The sequence below is a fragment of the Dermacentor andersoni genome, chromosome 7 (assembly GCF_023375885.2).
Source record: "Dermacentor andersoni chromosome 7, qqDerAnde1_hic_scaffold, whole genome shotgun sequence".
NCBI classification, from domain to species: Eukaryota; Metazoa; Arthropoda; class Arachnida; order Ixodida; family Ixodidae; genus Dermacentor; species Dermacentor andersoni.
In genome coordinates, this window is record NC_092820.1 from 31,361,236 (window position 1) to 31,380,470 (window position 19,235).

A 19,235-nucleotide genomic window follows, 5' to 3' on the forward strand; every position below is an offset into this window, starting at 1 on the left:
CGATGAAAAATAAGAGAGGCTGTACGACCGCAAACCAAAGAGGAACTGAAAGCATTCCTGGGTCCTGCGTGTTACTATCGCGACTTTGTGTGCAATTACGCTGAGCAGACATGCGGAATAACAGAACTTACAAAGAAACGCTTTCGAAATAAATTAGTGTGGCGTGAAGAACACGATAAAGCGTTTCAAGCAGTTAAAAGATTATTGGCCACGCAGCCTGTGCTGAAATCTCCAAACTAGCACAAGTAGTTCGTTTTGCACACAGATGCGTCTCCGCGAAGCTTAGGAGCAGTAGTACTCCAGGAACGTGATTGTCGTCTTCACCTAGTATCTTATGGAGCCGGAAATTACTACCGCGTGAATTTGCCTATTATACAATTGAAAGTGAAGGCCTTGCCATAGTTTGGGCAAATATCATGTTATTGTGTAGGACAGACCGTTTACCTCAAGCACGCCGCCATGGGCGGGCGTTCTGGTGGCGGCGGCTGTTGGTGACGGAATCGCGGCGTTATGGAGCCCTGGCGCGGTCGCTGGATGAGACCATGACGACGGGCGATGGCAGCGTAGGTAATGGCTTGCGGCTGAGGGGGGGGGGGGGTGTTGCCTGTGCATCTGGTACTTCTAGTGACCGCTGAAGGTCCTGTTTACCTATGTAAGCGTTGGAGGGCACCTGGGGCTGCGACCTTGGGCACAACTTCTGCAGCTCTTCTCGTGCGACCGCTCTGATTGCCTCGCGCAGGTTATCGTCTCCTCGCACTTTAGCTTCCGCCCAGTTGGTTGTCAGGGAGCCGCGGTTGTATTTTGTGGTGCGCGTCTCAAGCGTCTGCTCGATCACTGTGGCCTCCGAAACAAATTCTCAAACCAAGTCCTGGTGGCGTCGTTTAAGGCAAAGTATACATGCCGCAGCTTGTCATTGGAGTTCCAGTCGTTGAATACAGTAGCCCTTTTGTTTGTTTCCAGCAAGTTTTTCGCGTCCTCAAACGATGATCCACGGAAGGTTGCGGGCTGCTTCGGCTGGTGCAGTACGATTGAGGACGCTGGGGCTGCCATTGGGCGTGTAGGCTTGGTCACAATCCTCTTGGTCGTCTCACGTAGATGTCTGTGTTCCGGGGGCTGCTGTTTTAGCCTGCGGCTTGCTCGATGGTCCTGGGCAGTGTTGGTGTTTTCTTCCCCGTCCCGGCTTTGATCAAAGCTAATTGGGGGCGTCCGGTATATGAACGCAAAGCGCCTGCACAAGATGTCAGGTAGTTGTAATGGTAAAGAACACAGTAGTACACTTTGAATGACGAAACTAAGTTTTTGTTGGGAGTACCTGTGCCCACATAAAAGAAGTTGCGTTCAAAACATAGCGATTGCGGTGAGCACACTCGTCAGTCGTAGAAATCTGGTCTGCGGGTCAAGCATTTCGACTTTTAAGAACGAGTGATGGATGGTTCCACACTAATTGCTGGTGTCTGCGGGTTTCCAGAAAGTACTACAGAATTCGTGTCGTACGTACAGTCAGATTACAGGAAGTTCAGCGAAAACGAACAAGGAATAGAGCCATCGATAACATGCGAGACAACACGTGCAGGGGCGTCCTGCGCTGATCTGCGCAGTATGCGCGTGAAATCGCTCAGCGACGGACGCGCTGAGCGATTACATTTGTTAGGTGGTGAAAAGCGGTAAGCCGAGAAAGAAAAGAATCATTATCATCAGTCTATGCTATGTCCACTGCAGGACGAAGGCCTCTCCTTGCGATGTCCAATTACCCCTGTCCTGAGCCTACCAATTACAGCAAGCGCCTGCGAATATATTAATTTGATTACCCCGCCTTGTCTTATGCCGTCCTCGACTGTGTTTCCCTTCTCTTAGCACCCATTCTGCCCAGCTGTCAATTGGAATATCAGCTAGCCCTGTTTGCTCTCAGATCCACATCGCTAGTTTCGTGTCTCTTAACGATACCCCTAACATTCTTTGCACCATCACCCTTTGCGTAGTCGTTAACTTGTTTTCGAGCTTCTTTGTCAGTGTCAAAGCTTTTGCCCCATAGGTAAGCCCCGGTAGAATGCACTGACTGTGCAACTTCCCTTTTAATGATAATGCTAAGCGTCCACTCAGAATCTGACAATGTCTGCTGAATGCGCTCTAACTCATTTTTATGCCGCTGTAAATTTCTTTCTCGGGGTCAGGGTTCCCTGTGAGTAATTGGCCCAGGTAAACGTACTCCCTCAAAGATCCTACAGGCAGACTCGTGATCCTGAATTCTGGTTTCTTTGGCCAGCTATTGATCATTATCTTTGTCTTCTGCATAATAATCTTCGACCCCACTTTGATACTCTCTCTGTTAAGCTCCTCAATCATGTGTTGTAACTCCTCTAAAGTGTTGCTGAAAGAACAATGTCATCGGCTAACCGACGGTTGCTGATATATTCGCCGTCGATCCTTACGAGTAGCCTTCAGAGTTTAATAGCTCGAATACTTCTTTCAAACACGCATTGAATATCATTGGAGAAATATTGCCTCCCTGTCTGACCCCTTTCTTTATAAGTATCTTCCTAGTTTTCTTGCGGAGAATTAAGGTAGCTGTGGAATCTCTGTAGATACTTTCTAAGATATTTACGTAAGCGTCCTCTACTCCTTGATTACGTAATGTCACTATAATTTTTAGGATCTCTACTTAATTAGATACCTCTTCTTATTCTGTGAAAGCCATTAGAGAGGCTAATTGTGCTCTTCAGATTTCTCAATTTCCTGATTGATGACATAGATTAGTTGACTAAAGTGCAGTGTTGTCCCTATTCTATATTAAATTATCTTACTGAATATTTTATGTAATAGCGGAAGTGAACTAATTGGCCTATAACTTTTCAATCATTTAACGCCTCCCTTTTTTCGAATTAGTAAATTGTTGGCATTCCTCACGTTTTCTGGGGCCGTTGTAGTCAATAGAAACTTCGTACACGGGGCCGCTAGTTTTTCAAGCTATTTGACTCGTACATCTTTCATTAAATCGACTGGTAGTCGATCTTCTTCTGCCGCTTTTTCGTATTTCATGTCTTGCAAGGCTATTCTAACTTCGTCTCTTCTTACAGAAGGAGCCTCTGTAACATGTTCATTATTCTTCGAATGGAGGTATCGTGGCTGTTTTGGGTACCGTAGAAGTCAGTAAAGAATTCTTCCGTTGCTTTTACTATATCTTCAAGATTGCTGATGATATTACTGTGCTTATTTTCACTGCGTGGATCTTGGTTTCTCTGATGCCAAGTTTTTTGTTTTCACTGATTTCATTCTGCGACCATTTTACTACCTCATTTTCTCCGAGTTTTAACAGTTCCGAGAATTCTATGTGATCACTTGAGTTGGGCACTTTAATTCTTTGTCGTTTCTTTATTAGAACACCTGTTACTTCGGAGAGCTTACCTACTGGTTGTTTTGATGCCTTACCTCCCACTTCAATTGCTGTTTCTGAAGCCAGCCCAATGGCGGCTTCATTCATTACCTGTCCCTCTATGAGCTTTTTTTTTATTTAAATTTTTTTGACGATGCTGAGCTTGCAATTAACCTCCTCCATTGCACAACAGCTGCAGGCCTGGAGTGACGCCTGTCACCGGCAATAGATGCGGAGAGCGAGTGGGGCTATTGTAATCCACGTACAATCAAATTAAGGAGGCCCACTAAGCTTCAACAAGACGCTCCCTCACTAAAACAGGAATTAGCCTTCCTGGTGCAGTATTCGCCCGCTCCTTCCCAAACGACTCACTGAATTACACAAGGGCCCTCAGTACCCAGCAGCTGCGGTGCACCTGACCAAAATGGCGGTCAGACTTTTAGCGTAGCAGAGGGTGCTACGATTCTCTAGATCCGGACAGGCCACCAATGGAAACTTACTCTTGCAACGTTTAACACACGAACCCTCTCGAGTGAGGCTAGCTTAGCCGGACTCCTTGAGGAAATCTCAGAGATTGTTTGGGATATCATCAGCCTTAGTCAGATTAGAAGAACTGGTGAGGCTTATACATTACGGAATAACTGACATGTCCTCGGCTATAGAGGTCTCCTAGATAAGCAATACGGGTTAGGATTCCTAATTCATGAGAACATAGCGGGCAACATTGATGAATTCTACAGCATTATTGATAGGGTAGCTGCAGTGATAATCAAAGTTAAGAAGTATATATTCAAGGTAGTACAAGCCTACGCTGCAAAGTCCAGTCACGGTGATGGGGAAGTAGATCAGTTTTATGAATATGGGTAATTAGGCATGAGAGAAGTGTAAACTGAGTATACTGTAGTAATGGGCGACTTCAATGCAAAATTGGGGAAAAAGCAGGTTGGTGAGCAAGCAATTGGCAACTACGGAGCCGATCCTAATAACGCTAGAGGAGAGGTGCTTTCAAGAATTTGCAGAAAGGAATAAACTTCGAATAATGAACACATTTTCATAAAGCGTAGCAACAGAAAGTGGACCTGGAAAAGCTTTAATGGTAACAGCAGAAGTAAAATTGACTTCATACTTTCTGCTGATTCCAGCATGGTACAGGATGTCGAAGTGATAGGTAAGGTAAAGTGTAGGGATCATAGGTTAGTGAGGGCTAGGATTCACCTCGAATTGAAGAGAGAAAAAGAAAATTTGGTCAAGCAGAAACAGGTGAACTCAGAGACAGTAAGGATAAACGCAGACAAATTGAGGCTGGTTATTACAAACGAATATGCGGCCTTAGAAAAGAGAGATGAAGATAACATTGAGCTAATGACTGAAACCGTAACTAGGCTGGCTCCAGAGGCAGGAATTGAAGTGGGCGACAAAGCACCAAGGCAACCAGTAGGCAAGCTCTCCCAAGTATTAAAGGACCTAGTAAAGAAACGACAAGTAATGAAAGTATTCAACTCTAGAGATAAGACAGAATTCGCGGAACTGTCAAAACTGATCAACAAGGCGAAAACAAGTTATATTCGAATCTGTAACGTGAGAAAGACTGAAGAAGCTGTAAAAAATGGACGCAGCCTGAAATCAGTGAGAAAGAAACTTGGCATAGGACAACCCATGATGTATGCACTGAAATGTAAGCAGGCTAATATCGTCAGCAATGTCGGAGATTAGTAAAAGAATCAGAAGAATTCTATACTGACCTGTACGCTACCCAGATGAGTCAGAAAGTACTCCATTAGGAACAGTAATGAACAGGATGCAAAAACTCCTCCTATAGCTAGCGATGAGGTAAGAAGGGCCCTTCAATACATGAAACGAGAAAGAGCTGCAAGAGTAGATGCAATAACAGTCGACTTAATCAAATATGGGGGATGCATAATGCTTGGAAAACTGGCGGCTCTTCATATGAAGTGCCTATCGACTGCAAGGGTCCCAGAAAACTGGAAGAATGCAAATATTATACCAATCCACGAATAGGGAGACGTTAGAGAATTGAAAAATGTAAGCCCATTAGCTTTCTCCCTGTAATATATAAAATATTTGCCAGAATAATCTCCTATAGACTAAGGGCAACACTGGAGTTTCATCAACCAAGGGAACAGGCTGGCGTCAGGAATGGATACTCTACAATTGATAAAATCGTGTCATTATTCTGGTTATCTAGAAATCCGCAGAGTGCAATAAAGCTGTCTATATGGCTTTCATAGATTACGTAAGGGCATTTGATTCAGTAGGGATACCAGCAGTCATACATGCATTAAGTAATCAAGGAGTACAGAACACTTACGTAAATACCTTGGAAAATATCTACAGAGGTTCTACAGCTACCTTAATTCAACACAAGAAAAACAGGAAGATACGTATATACAAAAGAGTCAGACAGGGAGACACAATCTCCCCTATGCCATTCACTGCATGCTTGGAATGAGCATTCAAGCTATTAGTTTGGGTCAGTATGGAGTAAGGACCGACAGCGAATATCTCGGCAACCTTCGGTTTACCGATGACATTGTTCTATGGAACAACCATGCAGACGAGTTACAACAAATCAATGAGGACCTTACCAGAAAAAATGTAAGAGTCGGGTTGAAGATTATTATGCAGAAGACAAAGATAATGATGAATAAACGGTCAGAGGAACAAGAGTTCAGGATCGCCAGTCAGCTGCTAGAGTCTGTGAAGGAGTACATTTACTTGGGTGAATTTATCAAAGGGAACACTGATATATTGAGGGAAATTCATAGAATAAAAATGAGTTAGATCTCATACGGGAGACATTTTCTGCTCCTGACTGGAAGCTTACCATTATCATTGAAAAGGAAGGTGTACAATCAGTGCATTTTATCTGTGGTGACATAGGTGGCTCAGACTTGGAGACTGACAAAGAAGCTTGAGAACAATATTAAGGACCGCGCAAAGAGCGATGGAAGGAAGATTGTTAGGTATAACGTCAAGTGACAGAAAGAGAACGGTTTGGATCAGAGAGCAAATGGATATAGACGATCATATATTTGACATAAAGACAAAACAATCGAGCTGGGCAGGTGATGTAATGCGGCGGTTAGATAACCGTTGAAACATTAGGGTTACATAACGGACATCAAGAGAAGGGAAACGCTATCGACGACGGCGGAAGTCTAGGTGGAGCAATAAAATTAGGAAATTCGCGGGCGCTAGTAGCAATCGGTTGGCGCAAGAGAGGGGTAATTGGGGATCGCAGGGAGAGGCCTTCTTCCTGCAGTGAACATAAAACAAGCTGATGATGATGATAACTGCCTGTATGTCATCTTAATCTCTTTGTTCTAAGGCTGCATATTTGTTTGCAAGTGTCAACTTAATTGGTATCCTTTTACCCATACTAAATCTAGGTTGGCTGGTTTCTTCTTGGTTAATTTTACTCTCTCTCTTCGAATTAGCTAAATCCTAGACTTCAGTAACCTATGTCAACTCTACTTTACCCTGCCTAACACTTCTACATCTTGCACTATGCTAGGATCAGCAGAAAGTATGAAATCAATTTAATTTCTTGTTTCTCCATTCGGGCTTTTCCAGGACCACTGTTTGTTCCAAGATTTCCCGAAGAAGGTGTTCATTACTCGCAGCTTATTCCTTTCCGCGAATTCTACCAACATCTCTCCTCGAGTTTTCCTAGAATCCACGCCATAGTTTTCGATTGCTTGTTCACCAGCCACCTTATTCCTCGCTTACATTGAAGTCGCCCATGACTATATTATACTCAGTTTGCAATTTTCGTATCGTTAATTCCATATCTTCATAGAACTCTCTTATTTCTTCATAATGGTGATTTGAGGTTGGAGCTTATGTTTGTACTACCTTCATGCTACACCTCCTATTCAGCTTTATTACTGCTGCTACCCTCTCAATAATGCCTAAAATTCGTCAATGTTGCCCGCTATGTCCTTATGGATTAGGAATCCTACTCCGAGCTGCTCCTTATCTGGTAATCCTCTAAAGCAGAGGACGTGGCCATTTGTCAGCACTGTATAAGCCTCACCATTTCTTCTAACCTGCCTAAGTCTAATAATATGCTCAACAATACCTGATAGTTCCTCAAAGAGCTCTACTGGGCTAGAATAATTCGAGAGGGTTTTGGTGTCAAATGGTGCAAGGCCTGTCCAGGTCCAGAGGTTCTTAGCACCCTCTACTGCCTTAAGGCCCAACCACTGGCACGCGTCGGCACGCAAAGCGAAGGAGTCGCTTCGCGTGGGCTGGAGGAAAAGAGTACGCAACCAATGGACAGAAGCTCTGACGCGCGTCGACGCTCACTCCTCGGCTGTGGCACACTGTTGCTGGACTATTTTGTCTTCTACCATCCAAATCCGACCTAAAATAGCCTCCTGTAAACTAAGCTTAAAACAATAAGTTAGTGATCTGTATGCTTTCTTATATATGGAAAACACGTTTGATCTATGAATGCACGCTTTCCAGAAAAGTTTATTTCTACCTTTGATTCTACAAGATAGCTTTGCAAACAACTGCGCGACCAAGTCATATCGTATCAAAAGTTGTACGATTTCATTTTGGGTACCCCATAGCGCAGCCAAGTATGTAAGAATTAGGCGTGCAATGTATTGTCGAAAAATTTGTCTTAGAAATATGGTCACGTAGTATTTACGGGGGAATATAATACAGAATCAAAAGTGGCAGTTACGATTTTAACTCGTTATTAGGTGAACTTTTGCCCACCAAAAACAGCACTAATTTGCAACGATAGCGGCGAGCAAAGTCCGTGACCGTCGAAAGTCTTATTTGGCGGGTCAAGCGCGTCGGCTTTCACACATCAGTCGACGAAAGTTCCGGCGTATTCACTGGTGCCCGCGCGCTTTCCAGACACTACTGCGAAATTTGTGCCGCGTATGCAATCAGATTATACGAGGTTCATCGACCACAAGACAACCAACAGAACCATTGATAACGTTCCCGAAACTTCCGATACATACAGGCACGTCTGGCCCCGAGCCTTTTTAACGTTTAACAGTTGTTAGACCATGAAATAACATAACCCGATACAGATAAAAAGTATCGTTGTCAATGTAATGATGTTTGTGCATATAAGAAACATGAAAAAGTGGGTTCTGAGAAAATCAGCAAAAAGGATTGCAACATCTATATCACTCGCAAAAAAACGTCTAGAATAGCTAAATTTACGTTATTAGCTCGTCTCCTGTCGATCCTTGATTCTGTCAAATCTAGCCCGTGGAGCAGCTCATCTATTATTCTAGGCGGCTTTGAAGCATCAACACTGGATCGGATTGTGTGTTGCTAGAAAAACTTTCACTGTGTGAAGGCCATGTTCTATTGCAACTGGTTTCAACATGTCAAGTTTTTCTTTCTCGACAATAATGAAACGGCATATCGTCAGATAATACACACTTGGCTATCGGATGGTTCTATAGGGGTCTTTCGTTTCCCTTTGGCAAGTCATACCATGGAAACACTTACACGAATGCATGCGGCAGCTGATTTCCATAATATAAGAAATATATATAAACCGGGTATTTTCACAATTTATACATTTAAAGTCACCACAAAAAAAACAAATTTATTGTTTTCAGCCTACTGTGATCTTTTGACTGAGAAAGACATTCAGTTTTTTGCTGTGAGGCACGCCTTAATTGCCGAGGCATATTAATTTATTGCGCAACACTGGGCACAGCAGCTAAGCGTTATTAAATCTCTGAAGAAATTATTAGAACAGTGCATATGGTCTTACACATAGGGTTTTATTGCAATTTCATAATACATGCCTTTTTTTAATCGAACAAATGCTACTGTATTGAACTAAATTAACAGTACATAATTTAAACCACCGATTTTATACTACAGCAATAACCTGTCAAACGATCAATCCATGAATCAATCAAACTTTTATTATAGTGCCCAGGAACAGCTAGAGAGCCTTCTTACTGGTGCGCCTAAAAAGCAATATGTGAAACTATATGTGTAGAAAAAATGAATGAGGTAGACATAACAATGCGCCATAGAGAAACAAATACGGAAAAAGAAAACGAAGAAGGGTAAAAGGGAGTTAATCATAGATACATAAAACACAGGAAATGAAATCTGGAGTATGTAAATACAGGCAGAATTCGTAATGCATGTTTTTTAGACTCCAGCCATATATACAGCACAGTCTTTAATGAAACAAGGCCAGGCAAAGAATGCGGAATGCTGGCTGGTATGCTGTTGCGGCACGTAGAATTACAGAAGTTCAAGAATGTTTGAGGAATATGTAATGCCATGGACCACCTCATAAAGGTACAAAAGGTCTGAATAAACAAGTCATGCGTCTAGAGGTGCAAGCTGAGGTATATCTGAGAAGGCTGAACTACAGTCGCCAGAATGGCAAAAGTGGTGCTTGAAGGGAAACATCAATTTATTGCGGGCGCGTTGAATGAGTTCTAAGTTAAATTTGCATGTTGCACCCCCTTCTATAGAGGCATACTGTAGTTGTGGGAGGCACACAGCGGAATACACTTTGAGAAACAGAATAGGTGAATGGAAATCATGCAATATAGGACATACAATTCCAAGAGCGTGAAGGGCACCTTGTGTGATCGTCTGTGTAAAGAGAAGCTTAGCGTTTTGTCAACGTACACACCAATGTCTTTTGTTTCATCGACCCTGGGCAGTGCAGCATCCCCAAGGGTGTATGAAAAGTGCACATGTTGTGTTTCCGCATATACCTTAATGCCATAGTAATGGAAGCATTTGAGAGTACCTCAGTGTTTCTGTACCAGCTTGAGAGTGAAAAAATGCCTTATTGCTTTGTGAACGCTGCTGACAGTGTCAAATAGTTTTAAGCTATCGGATACAGAGCCATGCTGTTCATTTAATAAAGTCTTATTAGCACTAACAGAAAGCAAGCAATGCAATGCCTATCCAAATACTTTTGATACACTGCAGAGGATATAGGCTGGCAGTTAATAATTGCATGTCTAGCAACCGATTTCTCCGTGCAACCTTCCGAGTGCTAGAAAACGCATCAGACTTTAGGGAACCGTTGAAGATGCTTTTGAGAAGCGGGAACAAATATGCTTCCATACGTCTCAACCCTTCCAGACACCACTGTATCTGGTTGATTGAAAGCTTCCTTTCGCTACATCTCTTGCATCTTCAGAATCATAGAAAGTGTACTCCTCCAGTGAATATTAAGGCTTCTCAATTGTTTAGTGAATTTTGTCGTTTAGCTAATTTCGACTCCATGCGAAAGCTGGCTACAAGAACATAAAATATGAGAACTTAAACTCTGAAGTGTTCTGAAAAGATTGAAAAGCACTTATCCAGCCACTTAAAATTACGCCTGGTGCATGACATTGTGAAAAACAATGAAAGAAGTCAACCCGGTACATATACAACCTACTGACACAACCGTCTGCTTTCCCACTCATTTCGCTAAAACATTCTGCACGTTATATAGAAATCAATGTGTAGCACAGTTCCAATGATACGTGTTTCAATGTGCATGCAGCGTGCTCTAAACATGGTTACTTTCATAAGTGATTTTGCTGTTGATGCGCTATCTTGCTGTACACAGCTGTGCAGACAGCGCCTGAAAGGGTTAAGTACCGCAGAAGGAAAACCATCAGCACCACAAGAAAGGGAAGGTTCGAGGCGCTTCACACACGTGATAACAAAGTCTTCATTGACTATTAGCGTACACACCGTGTCAGACTGTGAAGGAAGGTTACTCGAAGCACCTTTTGCACCATATATAGAACATAAATATTCTGCAAGCCATAAGCAGTGCTCGAAACATCACCATTTTCATGAAGAAGGCATACATCCTTGGAGCTCTCTTTAGAAGAGCGAAAATGCACGAAACCCTTGAAACATTTTTAATTACGTGTCACGCTAGTTTCAACACATTCATTGTGGTTGTAGGGATGATAATAATAATAATAATAATAATAATAATAATAATAATAATAATAATAATAATAATAATAATAATAATAATAATAATAATATCAATCTGTAACACGGCACTCTAGATACTCCACAAGCCTAAAAAGGAGGCTGATGCTTATACGCTAGAGTGTCTGAAAGCCAGTCACCTACAGCAGGAATTTGCAGGGTGGAGAAGACACCCCCCTCCACGTGCACACACATACCCATACACATTCACACTCTCAGACACACACACACATGCGCCTACATTTGCTAAATTGCAGAGCACTGCACATACGCACGCAGTCGATGGTGCACAACGCAAAGGAATGCCAGTTCAATCCGGTCACATGGAAGGGGAGTCAGAATGGATGGGGGGGGGGGAGAAAGATCTGGATGCCAGACATATAAACATGGAGTTGCGGTGTCGGGCAGTACAGGCGTGATGGGGCTCAGGCTGTGCTGACCGCTTGTTTCGACGGACTGAAGAATAAAGATGAGTACTGTCCCTAGAGCCGTCAAGCAGCCTGCAGAATAGACAGAGTAGTCCAATGTTGCGCTAGTTTTGCAGGGTGTGCCACATGAGGGCTTTGAGACAATCCTCATAGGCTAGCATGAGCTTGCGATGGCCGAAAAGACAGTAGAGAGTGCGTGTTGCCCAAAGCATAACAATATCAAGTTTGTCAGCGAAGTGATTTTGGTACAGGGAATATACTGATGAGCAGTTCTCAAGTCGTGGCAGAAGGATAGAAGTCTAGAGTGCTCGGAAAACCTCAGGTCCACAGGAAAGGGAATCACCTGACACAAAACCAAGAATGCGATGATCCTTAGATAAAGTGCTGGTGACAGGTGGAGAAATGTCTAGAGAAAGGCTGCATGTTACGCGCATAATTAAAAGGGCCCGGACTGTCTTTATAGCGGTACCTCTGAGGATCTAGAATGCACTCCCATCAGTTTAGTTGTGACCGAAACTCATGGTAGCACATTTTGCAGTTCTACTACAAGATATTTCATTGTAGGCCTAGCCGTTCTCCTTTACGGAATGTGTTTGTATCAAGCGCGTCTGCTGTACACCGGCATATTCTTGCAATGGAAATGATAATTTGTTAGTCAAGCACATTCTGTTAGGATTCATTAGGAGCTTGGTTTTGAGTTGATATTTTTCCTGACTAAACTTTAAAGTATCGTAACGAGAACAATTTTACAGGGAGCTGAAGAGATTTGTGCAGTTTAAGCATACCGACCGCACAAACCACTGATGACATTGTCTCACTTTCCCCACAATGCACTCGCACCATCCGCTCTCTCCATCAACAAAAAGAAAGAGATCAAGAGCCAATTACTGTTTCATTGGCTCAGTATGCGCTGCTTCTCAAACAGCTAGATACAGGATATACTTTCGGCGAATTTGAACAGCACATAAAAGCAGTGTGCAAAAAATGAAAATGAGAAAAACAACCTCTTCAGCGCTTACTGGGAATTCACAAGCAGAGTAAGGACGCAGATAAATCAAACAGCTTATGGTCGCGTCTGCCTTCCCATGGCATCGGATAAGTTTTTCCGAAAAAGATTGAACTAATATTCAGAAGCCGCCGAAGGCTGAGACGTCGGGTGTTAGGAGGGTGCAGTGGCAGAGTCTTTCGCTCATAGGGCAAATGCACAGAGTTACGAGACGGAACGGCAGAATAATATTGTTACGGGGGTGTTGCGAGTATAGAAAAACTATATTTGCAATATATATCCAGGATGACTCAGAATAGTTAAGATGGCTGTCCAGCAACAACATGCCACAGCCAGTGTCTCCGACATTCTTGCCCTGTCTTCTTTCATCCTTCTATAACAGGACCCCAGGGTGGCGAAGAACCGTCTCGGCGCATGGCAGGCGAAGTATTTCTTGAGCCACGAAACGTGCACGACGTCGACAGGCGTCTGACATAAGGCTGCATCAAAGTATAGCGGCGAAATCTTGTAATTTAGGCGGGTGACTTGGTGTAGGACTTCATAAGGCCCTGTGTAGCGAGAGAGAAGCTTCTGGGAGAGGCAAACGCGACGATATGGTGACCAGAGGAGCACCCAAGCACCTGCTGCGAACTTGGCATCGCGATGGCAGCGGTCATAACGCACTCTTTGTACATCATCATCACCATCATCAGGAGCAGCAGCCTGGTTACACCCACTGCAGGGCAAAGGCCTCTCCCATACTTCTCCAACTACCCCGGTCATATACTGATTGTGGCCATGTTGCCCCAGCGAAATTCTTAATCTGCTCCGCCCACTTACCTTACTGCCGCCCCCTGCTACGCTTCCCTTCCCTTGCAATGTAGTCCGTAACCCTTTATGACCATCGGTTATCTTCCCTCCTCATTACATGCCCTGCCCATGCCCATTTCTTTTTTTGATTTCAACTAAGATGTCATTAACTCACGTTTGTTCCCTCACCCAATCTGCTCTTTTTTTATCCCATAACGTTACACCAATAATTCTTTCCACAGCTCGTTGCGTCGTCCTCTATTTAAATAGAACTCTTTGCGTAAGCCTCCAGGTTTCTGCACCGTACGAAAGTAATGCTAAGACACAGCTGTTATATACTTTTCTCTTGAGGGATAATGGTAACCTGCTGTTTATGATCTGAGAATGCCTGTCAAACGCACTCCAGTCCATTATTATTCTTCTGGTTATTTCACTCTCATGATCCGAATCCGTGGTCACTACCTGTCCTAAGTACATGTATTCCCTTACCGCTTCCAGTGCCTCGCTACCTATCGTAAACTGCTGTTCCCTTCCCGAGACTGTTAAACATTACTTTCGCTATTGCAGATTAATTTTTGGATCACTCTTTGCTTTGCCTCTCCAGGACGGTGAGCATGCATTGCAATTGGTCCCCTGAGTTACAAAGTAAGGCAATATCATCGGCGAATCGAAAGTTACTAAGGAATTCTCCATTAACTCTTATCCCCAATTCTTTCGAATCCAGGTCTCTGAATACCTCTTGTAAACACGCTGTGTATAGCATTGGAGCGATCGTATCTCCCTGCCTGACGCCTTTCTTTACTGAGATGGAGGACTACGGTGGCTGTGGAGCCGCTATAGATATCTTTCAGTATTTTTAGATACGGCTTGTCTACAACCTGATTCCGTAATTCCTCCATCACTGCTGAGGTTTCGACGGAATCAAACGCTTTTTCCTAAACAATGACAGCTATAGATAAGAGTTGATTATATTCCGCACATTTCTCCATCACTTGATTCATAGTGTGAATATGGTCTATCGTTGAGTAGCCTTTACGGAATGCTGCCCGCTCCTTCGGTCGACAGAAGTCTAAGGCGTTCCTTATTCTATTTGCGACTACCTTATTAAATACTTTGTAGGCAACTGACAGTAAGCTGATATGTCTATAATTTTTGAAGTCTTTGGCATCCCCTTTCCTATGGAGTGGAATTATGTTAGCGTTATTCTAAGATTCGGGTACGCTCGTGGTCATGAGGCATTGCGTATACAGGGTGGCCAGTTTTTCTAGAACAATCTGCCCACCATCCTTCAACAAATCTGCTGTTACCGGATCCTCCCCGGCTGCCTTCCTCCTTTGTATAGCTCACAAGGCTTTCCTTACTCCTTGTGGCGTTACTTGTGGGATTTCAAGTTCCTCTTGACTATTCTATCTTCCATTATCGCCATGGGTGCCACTGGTACTCTATAAATCTCTATAGAACTACTCAGCGTCTTGAACTATCTCATCGATATATTGCAGGCTTTGTCTCTTAACGCATTCATCTGATTCTTGCCTAATCCTAGTTTCTTCACTGCTTTTACGCTTCCTCCGTTCCTGAGAGCATGTTCAATTCTATGCATATTGTACTTCCTTATTTCAGCTGTCTTACGCTTGTTGAATAACTTGGAATGTTCTGCCAGTTCTATTCTACCTATAGGGTTAGAGGCCTTCATACATTGGCGCTTTTTGATCAGATCTTTCATGTCCTGCGATAGCTTACTGGTATCATGCCTAGTAGAGTTACCACCGTCTTCGATCGCACACTCCTTAATGATGCCCATACGAGTGTCGTTCATTGCTTCAACACTAAGGTCGTCTTGCTGAGCTAAAGCCGAGTACCTCTTCTGTAGCTTGATCCGGAATTTCTCTATTTCCCCCCTAACCGCTAACTCATTGATTGGCTTCTTATGTACCAGTTTCTGCCGTTCCCTCCTCCTTTTTGTATATGCTGCGAGGCTAATAAACGAGATCTGACTACTTGACGTGTTATATGCGCGCGATCGATGACTTCACGAGCGTACTAAGTTGCAATACGTGGCACAGAGGGGATGATGGTGTCAAACGGCTATGTGGAGTCGCGACCATACAGCAGATAAAATGGTGAATATCCTGCGGTGTCATATCGGGACGAGTTATATGCGAACGTCACGTAAGCCAGCGTGGCTTCCCCTTCGCGGTGATCGTTGGAGACGTACATCGAAAGCATGTCTCTGATCGGTTGAGACGTTCCGTAAGACCGTTCGTTTGTTGGTGGCAGGCGGTGGACAGCTTGTGCTCTTTGGCACACGAGTGGAGGAGGTCGTCGACAACTCAATATAAGAACGAACGGCCGCAGTCTCTGAGTAACTGTCGAGGTGCACCGTGGTGGAGAATGACGTCTTGGAGATGAAATTCGGCGACGTCAGTTGCGCAACTAGTGTGCAACGCCTTTGTTATCGCGTAGCGTGTCGCGTAATCAGTAGCGACGGCGATCCACTTATTCTCTCTAGTCGTTGTCGGAAAACAGCCAAGCAGGTCAAGGCATACTCAAAAGAACGGTTCAGAGGGAACTTCAATGGGATGGAGTCGTCCGACAGGTGCCAGGGGAGGTTTGTTCCGGCACTGACACAATTCGCAAGTTGCGACATACCGACGCACAGAGCGGTAGACACCCGGCCAGAAAAACCGGCGTCGTACGCGGTCGTATGTATGGAAAACTGCTAGGTGTCCCGCCGTCGAAGCATCGTGAATTGTTCGAGAACGTCGGGTCGCAGAAGACGAGGAAGGACAATGAGCAACTTAGGGCCGTCAGGGTTGATATTGCGGCGTTAGAGGATGCCGTCACGCAGCACGAACATGCGGCGCTAGCTCTCGGTGCTGCCATATTGCGCTCCGGCAATGATGAACGGTAAAGATGCGTCGCGTTGTACAGCGCGCATGTCTGTCATGTCAGTCAAAGACATCACGCAGGTCACCGCATCATACTCAACAGGATCGGGAGGATCCATGGCGTGACGCGAGAGGCAGCCAGCGTCCTTGTGGAGGTGTCCAGTCGTATAATGGACACTAAATAAAATTTTCTGGAGCCGCAAAGCCCCGCGACCAAGCCGTCCAGTCGGGTCAAGTAGGGAAGACAGCCCGCAGAGTGCGTGGTGGTCTGCGACGACTGAAAATGTGCGGCCGTACAAATATGGCCGGAACATGGCGACAGCCCAAACTAAAGCCAAGCACTCCCACTCGGTGATGGAGTAATTTCTCTCGGCAGGTGACAGCAGGCGGCGGGCGTAAGCTATCCCGTACTCGGTGCCGTTCGGGTGTTGGGCAAGAACAGCGCCGATGCCACAGCCGCTTGCGTCATTGTGGACTTTGGTCGGTGCAGACGGATCAAAATGGGAAAGTATGAGAGACGTCGTCAGAAACCCGATGAGGGCGGTGAACGCGTGATCCAGCTCCGGGCCACATGAGAATGGCGTGTTCTTATTGCAGAGATATTTCAAGGGCCGAGCAACGTATGCGAAGTTTTTGACGAAACGGCAAAAGTAAGACCACATGCCGACAAAGCAGCGCACGTCAGAGGCAGAACGTGCCACAGCGAAACTGCGTCGGGCGCGAACTTTTACCGGATCTGGTTGGACACCGGATGCGTCAATGAGTTGTCCCAACACGGTGATCTGACTGCGCCTGAATTGACACTTCGTGGAAGTCAGTTGAAGGCCGGGTTTTCAGAAGACTGCAAGAATTGCAGCGAATCCGGTGAGGTGGCTGCCGAACGTGGGAGTAAAACAATAACGTGGTCAAGGTAACCAATACTGGTCGTCCATTTGTAGCCTCGCAGAAGAGAGTCCGTCATACATTCAAACCAAGAGCTTCTACATCCGACCGTGGTTTTCCGCTCACTGAGTGGCTCGTCCACAGCCGTCCAGCGTCATTGATAACGCTAACACCGCCCGCACCGGATTTAAGAAGCCGACGCGCCTACTTTCCCTTCAGTGACCATGGGAGTAGTGACAACGGCATGACTCCAATGCTACGTTTTTTCACCGTGCAGGTGTGGACGCAGTATTCTTTGCACGCAAAAAGGAGCGACTAGCGCTGTTTGTTATTGTACCCGTGCCCACGGGTTTGGGGTGATATTGCTTGTGATTGTTCTTCGCTGGTTCTCTTGCTATTACGCTCGGGGGACATTGAGTCGAACCCGGGTCCTACAACTTGCTCCGATCCCTCCTTGATGTGGACAGCCTACCTGACGATCCATCTGATCAAATGAAGGTTATCTTTTGACTCCTGAAGGAAGCACACTATCGTATGCTGCAAACCTCGAAAGGTCATGCTGAAATAACTGCGGACATAAAAGCCATTAAAACAGTCAAAAGAACATTGAATCAAAGTTAGCTGGCATGCCCAAGAGGCTTGATAAACTCGAGGAAAAGGACACGAAATTTGACAACATTAGTCAAGAATTTTCATACTTGAGGAAATCGATGGATGAACAGTGTAATTGAAATGATTCTCTGCATTCTCGTCTCGCCGAAGCTGAAGATAGATCATGGCGTGAGAACTTCATATTTTGGGGTATATAAGATGCTAAAGTGTCTTGGCCAGATACGGAATCTAAACTATTTGAAGCATTGACTCGGGTCGTCGATTCGTGCTCTGGTGCGTTAATCCAGCGGGCACACCGCCGCGGCATTCTTTCACATGATAAGTGTCGTCCTGTCATAGTCAAATTTACCGACTCAAAAATAAATGAAGACACTCTCCTTGCGTAATGAATTCAATTCGAAAGGCATCACTATCAGTGAAGGTTTCTCGCCTGCAACACGCTTAGCTCGAAAAAAAAAAACTTTGAATTCGGTAGCACCCACGCAAGCCCTCGTTCTGTTAAACTACGGTACACAAAGTTATGCTTCAATAACCGATGCTTTATGTACAACGCAATCACGGGCAGTGTCACCGAGATCGTGACACGTGGCGAACATGGTGTGCAGGGGACAGTGACCGCTGACACTCCCAATGGGATTGTCACACGTGGCGAAGCCAGTGGATTAGATACCCAATCTGCATCGGAAGTTGTATCGTAGGGAACCGCAAGGGGCAGTGGGAAGTTAGCTCCTTTGTCTGTCCTTTTTATCAACGTCAGAAGCGTTCTTAATAAACATACTAACTTATATTCCGCCATTGATACATGTACACCTCACATTGTTGCACTAACAGAAACCTGGCTCCCAGCGCACGTGTCTGATTTTAAAATCTTTCGCGACGCTCATCGTTACTCTATGGTTCGTTCCGATAGGACGGTAAGACGTGGTGGTGTCGTTTTGCTTGCCATTTCAAAAGATATTCCTTCTACGTGCATTCAAATCTTCATCGAGTTGGAACTACTTTTCGCTTTGGTAGTCGCCGATCATCAGAAGATAATTATTGGTGCATGCTACCGTCCTCCATCCTATTCTTCCACATTTAATAACGGACTCCATGATGCAAAAAACTTGGTTCGCACAAGCTATCCCACATCACCGCTTTTTATGCTCGGAGACGTTAACTTTCCAAGTATCTTGTGGACTGCTCATCCGCCTTATTCATCGCCGCCCTTGTCATAAGCTAAAGATTTCTTAGATCTATGTCTATTGTTTTCGCTAACACCGTTGGTAACGCAAGCCAGT